This window comes from Mirounga angustirostris, unplaced genomic scaffold (genome assembly GCF_029215605.1).
Source record: "Mirounga angustirostris isolate CCGP_5_RB_7025 unplaced genomic scaffold, mMirAng1.0.hap1 SCAF_5, whole genome shotgun sequence".
NCBI lineage: Eukaryota > Metazoa > Chordata > Mammalia > Carnivora > Phocidae > Mirounga > Mirounga angustirostris.
In genome coordinates this window covers 179,422,272-179,428,072 of record NW_026991713.1, presented here as the reverse complement: position 1 = coordinate 179,428,072, position 5,801 = coordinate 179,422,272, and the positions used below count along the sequence as shown (strand labels likewise).

The 5,801-nt window shown below is 51.8% G+C and overlaps 1 protein-coding gene across 1 annotated transcript in view; it reads left to right on the top strand.

The window, feature by feature from the left end:
• The first annotated feature begins 2,236 nt into the window (after nt 1–2,236).
• UNCX (UNC homeobox) overlaps nt 2,237–5,801 on the top strand; it is a 14,404-nt gene continuing 10,839 nt past the window's right edge. Inside the window, exon 1 of the mRNA XM_045875934.2 lies at nt 2,237–5,801. This exon is cut by the window's right edge and continues 6,876 nt beyond it. The gene's annotated coding sequence lies outside the window, so the exon portion shown is untranslated.

Here is a 5,801-nt window from a genome sequence, read left to right as displayed (position 1 = left end):
TTTGACTGGTCAGAGAAGGAGTGGACTGGTTCTCACCCCACATCCCACTTCTTATTGGTCCCAAGAATCAAATAGGGCATACAGCATCTAATCAGCCTAATCAAGATAAAGGGACCTAGGCCGTGCCTCCTGCTGTCTCTAGAATGGCCTGTTCTGCACATGGGACACTCTAAATGGTGTGTGGGAGTGTGGGACACTCGTTCCAGAGCCAGAGAAGGTAATGAAGAGGTTCTGAACCTGGGGAGGAAGTGGGGCTAGAAGAGCTCTGCAGGGGCCAGTCCACCCCCACCAGGGTGAGTGAGCCCAGCGGGCTGGGCAACTGTGCTCCTGGGACAGAAGTCCTATCCCTGGGGCTCCCAGGCTTACGGTCCTTTTTGCACTGCTGTTTGTGTCTCTGGAAATGAAAGCTCTTTCTTCTAATGAGGACAACAGCAAGCCACCAAGAGCAGTCCCTCATGTTCGTGAGGGGGGCCCGGGGACACCCGGCTGCTGGGATGGGAAGCAGGTAAGGGAACTTGTGATTTATGTTTAAATATAAATATCCCCTCTCCATCCTCACCATCATCCACAGTGATATTGGTAGGCTCCAGCTTGTGCTAATGACTCTAACCAGTGTGTAATTTCTTCTTGTAAACCTGCCACCTCTCTCCATAGATTTCTACTGCTGCCACTCTGGAACTCATCATTACTGTTCTCATTAACTTAGAGTTAATTCAGACTATCTTGAGTATTCTTCTTTTTCTCCTGGTGGATGGAATATAACTGACATCTGACTCTGTAGGAAAGTCACAGGCAGCAGGAATATAATTCCTTTAACAATGCTTTTGTTTATGCATTTCTTCAGTGCAATCTTGCCAACCCGGCCACTATAAATCACCAGGCAGGAATGAGCTGATGACATCGTAAGGAGCAGGAGGGAGAAAGCCATGGGCACCCAAGGGCCTGTCACCTCTCCCCCTGCCTCAGTTTCTCTGTGTATAAAGTAGCCGGATGGGCTCTGCTGAGAATTAATTAACAAATGTCCATTAAATGTTCACAGGGTGAGTGCTCTGCAACTGCTAAGTGGTATTAAATAATTACAGCCCTCAAATGATGAGTCTATCATGTCGTTGATCTGATGCATGAAAATGTTGTTATATGTCTTTTCACAAAGACTTTATTTAACAAGAGCTGATCTTTGCAATTTGGTTTATTTTCTGTATCCCTTTTAATTTCAGACTCATGGGTTATTAGCAGATAACTGCTCATTTCTGCTGTAAATCAAGAAAACACTCATTAGAAACCCAAAGCTGTGATTGCTAGGAGTTTCGGCTTGTAAAGAATGGAATAATGGCAAGATTTGGTGTTAAAAATAGGCTAAATTCAGGGGCATCTGGGTGGCTCAATCATTAAGTGTCTGCCTTCAGCTCAGTTCATGATCACAGGGTTCTGGGATCAAGCCCCACATCGCATCGGGCTCCCTGCTTTGCAGGGAGCCTGCTTCTCCCTCTCCCACTCCCCCTACTTGTATTCCCTCTATTGTTGTGTCTCTCTCTGTCAAATAAAGAAATAAAATCTTTAAAAATAAATAAATAAAAATAAAAATCGGCTAAATTAAAAAGTATTTGTAGTTTAGAGAAAACAAAATGGCATTTTCTGACCTCAGCAACCTTTTAAAGGCATTAAAATCCAAATCATACTTGGCAAAGCACCAGGACGAAAGCTGGCCATCAGATTTCAGATTGGGTGCTCATGGCTGGGGAGAGAGCAAAGAGGGATGGCCATGCGGAGCCTCCCCATTGACCATGTTGGGTGCCAAGCCACCCAGATGTTAGCATCTAATGGAGTAGGGCTGAAATGAGCCACTGCCTCTGCCATGCTGGGGGCCACCTCACGCCCACAGATGCAGACAGCCCACAGAGGGGTCAGAGGCGATTTTAAAAACAAATCTGTAAACTCTGAAAAGAAAAAGGATGCTGGTTTCTAAAACATATGCTCTGGGCTGAAGGCCAGTGTCCGAAGAGCTTTCATCCCCTACTTCTGGCCCCCTGGTGACATTTTCTCCTTGTGTCTTTTAGGGAACATGTTGATTCACAGAGAGAGTGTATTCAGGCCTTACTCCCACATTCCTCATTTATACATGCCTTTCCAGACTGGTAGAATTTCTTTTTGCAAAATTATCCTTGTCTAATCCATAGAGACAGAAAGTGGATTAGTGGTTGCCAGGGGCTGCGGGGGAGGGGTCGAGGATGGGGAGTGACTGTTAATGGGCACGGGGCTTCTTTCGGGAGTGATGAGGACGTCCTGGAACTAGAGAGTGGTGATGGTTGCAAACTCCTGTGGATGTGTTAAAAACACTGAACTTTACACTTTAGAAAGGTGAATGTGACCATGTGTCTGTGATAACACAATAAAACAGTTACTTAAAGAATATAAGTCCCTCTTCTTGCTGGCCTAATGCAGGTACTGAGACCTTGAGTTCTTCATCCTACACTGAGGATACACAGGAACTAGGTCCCACAACCCTGCAGCCTCGCTTTGACCCCATGGTCAGGAAGAAGGTCCCGTAGTCCTGCACTTGGCATCTGGATACTGTAGTGAGGAAGGAGCTCTGAAATTCCTGTAATGGCTCTCGGCTATTGCAGTCAAGTGTAGGTCTGATAGATATTTAGGTGCACTTTGTAGTTTGTAGTTCTTTTTTTTTTTCTTAAACACTTTCACCTGTTGCCAAATGCTGAAGGCCCCATGCACCTGACCTGGGGTTGTTATTCTAAAATTTACCAAAAGTGGATAAAAGACTTGTACTTTTGATACATTGCAAAATTGACCTATAAAGACTCTGTATGAACAAAATTGCAATGACTTAGGCTTTGGGCAAAAGAAGGGAGGAAGACAAAGACAAGGTGGACCTCACTGTCCCTGGACTTTTGGGAACCACCAGACCCTCTAAAAGGAGTAATAGTTCTCCTAACATCAGGTCAGCAGCAGAAAATAGATCTCCCCAGAGTTAGGGCTCTGGTCCATCAACGGCAAGGATGGGGCCTGGGCAGGGAGAGACCCATGGAGTCTGCCAGAGGTGTGGTAGGAGACCCTGGCTGATCTTAGTGTGTCCTTTCTTGGTTTTCGTGCAATCTCTTTATTTAAAACTCTCAATGATTTTTTTAAAGATTCATTTATTTATTCTAGAGAGCGTGCATGGAGGGGAGGGAGAGAGGGAGAGAGAATCTCAAGCAGACTCTGCGCTCAGCATGCAGAACCCATCTTGGGACTCGATGTCAGGATCCAGAGATCATGACCTGAGCAGAAACCAAGAGTCAGAGGCTTAACTGAGTGAACCACTCAGGCGCCCCAGAACTCTCAATGATTTTTAACAAGAAGAAAGTAGCCAGGCAGAGATAGAACCCAGAACCGCTTTTAGCTAGCCTGGACATGTGATGTCTCCATCCTCCAGGGGACACTTTTGGTGTGTCTTAGGACGGCCTTGCAAGAGGCCATCGCCTGGCCACAGGATCAACATTTGTAAGATAGAAAGTAAGAGCAGGTGGGTTCCAGGGGAAGTAAGAGGGAAGTTTCCAGGAGACTGGCATCAGGGCCACACTGATCGTGTGTGTGCACCTTAGCACTGAGGGGCCCCAGCCTCCTGCTTTCACTGGAGTTCCCGTTGTAGAGAAAGGTGACCCTCTGGTAGCCTGTGTGGAAAACCCTTGAGCAATGGTCACCCTTCTTCCTGCCACACTGGTCAAAATAAAGCATTCCTGGGAGGGAGTTGCTCCCGAGTAATGAAGACAGACCACAGCTGTGGAGACGCAAGTGGCAAGGGGGTCTTCCCTCCACAGGTACCTGCGCCAGCCCCCATCTAAGAGCTGCAAGTTCCAGGGAATGCCCTGCAACTTCAGTGAGCAGCAAGCAGCCCCACAGGGTGTGGAAGCATAGGCAGCATTTCCTGAGGGCAGTGGGTTCACAAGGTCTTGGCCTCCCGGAAGTCTGCTGGGCAGAGGAGAAAACGAGGTGCCTCCTCATTTTGGGAACCTCCTCCTGGGCTGGGGATGGTGTGCAGGAAGGCCTCTGCAGCAGGCCTGGCTGGGAGGTCTGCCCGCCGCGGCCAGCACCCGCAGAAGAGTGGATGTGCTCCTAGGAGAGCGAGCCGGCTGGGGTTCCTCTCTCCGGGAGGAAAATGGAATCGGGAGGAGAGGCAGCCCCCGCCGGTAACAGGTTATTGGTCTTTGTTTACCGGCCACGAGGCAGGTCTGCCTCTCTCCTCCCAGCCCGCTTTCTCTCTGCTTGCCAGCTTCACGTCCGGGGGGACAGAGGGGGACTGCGGGCGGATTAGCTCCTGCCCGGCGGGCGGCCTTCGCGCGGCGGCAGCTGCTCTGCGGCCCTGCCAAGGGCGGCGTGGGCCCTGTTCCCCTGTTGACTTGGGGCGGAATCGGCTCGGACACGACGGCTTCCTCTGTTTATCGTCACGGCCGATCCCGTCCCGCCCCGTCGGGCCGCCGGGCCGAGCGGCGCGGGCCGCGGCCGCGGGGTCAGCGGCGCACAGTGGAGAGGCTCGCGCGCCGGTCCCGTCTCGGGGCTTTGTTGCCGGAGCCTCGGAGCCTCGTGCCGATGGGCTAATGGGGCAGAAGAGATCGGTGAAGGGCGACAGAAGTGGTCTCTGAAAGACGGTGTCAGTACAGGGCAGCGAGACAAAGGCCAAAACACACACGGGCGGAGAGGGACAGATGGGGACGGGCGAGCGAAAACGATTACGCGGCGGGGCGGGGGCGGGGCGCGGCTCCGTCGTTTTCCAGTCAGCCCGGCCGGCCGGCGCCGCCCCACGCCCCTCCCCAACCCGGGGCCTGTCCCACCCGCCACCTTGCCACCGGGCTCGGCGCCACCCTTCCCCGCGCCGGCGGAGGGACGGAGAGAGGGAGGGATGAGTGGGCGGATGCATCCCCCTCCCCGCAAATAACCGCGCGGCTGAGTCCTGATCGGCCGGGCCGGGCGACCCCCACCGCCCTGCAGCACGGCCGGGGAGCGCTGCCCCGGGGCGGCGCAGCCCCTCCCCGCGGCCGCGCCGTCGCCGGCACGGCGGCTCAGTCCGGCGGCGCAGGCACCGGTCCGCGGCCTGCGAGCCGAGCGCCGGCCGAGCGGGGACGCCCGCCAGGCGGCGCTGCCTCCCTCCCAGCCGCCGGCCGCGCTCTGCAAACCGAGGCTGCTTAATTAACGTGCAAATTGAGTAGATTAAATGACTCTAAATAATTAGCCACAGATCCTATAAACAGGATAACATATTTAATTAAGCAGCGATATAGATTTTGGAAACTGTTAATGTATTTTTAGAATGGCTGCTCAGATCTTTCACTTTCCCCCCCTAACTTCAAACATGTAACTACAGCCCTCGGTACGTGGATAAATATCTGGAAACAAGATTATGCCTGTTAACTTCAACTAATAGAAATGTTGGTTTAACAGGAACTTGCACAGCCCTGGCGCTGGCGCCACTGGGAGCCGGGATGGGCCGAGCTGGGGGGCCAGTCTGTTTAGCTTTGTTGTGATGGGGTGCATGTGTGCCCTCGGTCCTTGACAGAGGGGCAAGATGATGCAGAATGAGGGCGAAGGGAAGAAGGCAAGTGAAAATACAATCCAATTTCATTATATCAATCACATTTAATTGGCAATTTGTACAAGCAATGACCGGGCTGGCTTTAGGTAAAACTATTAGGCGACAGGCGGGTGTGCTACTAAAATTCTTGGTTAGTTAATTAGTGTCTGAACTGCGGAGGGAAAGGATCCTCAGATTTACTCTCTACAAAGAGAGAGCAGCCCAGACAATTCATTAG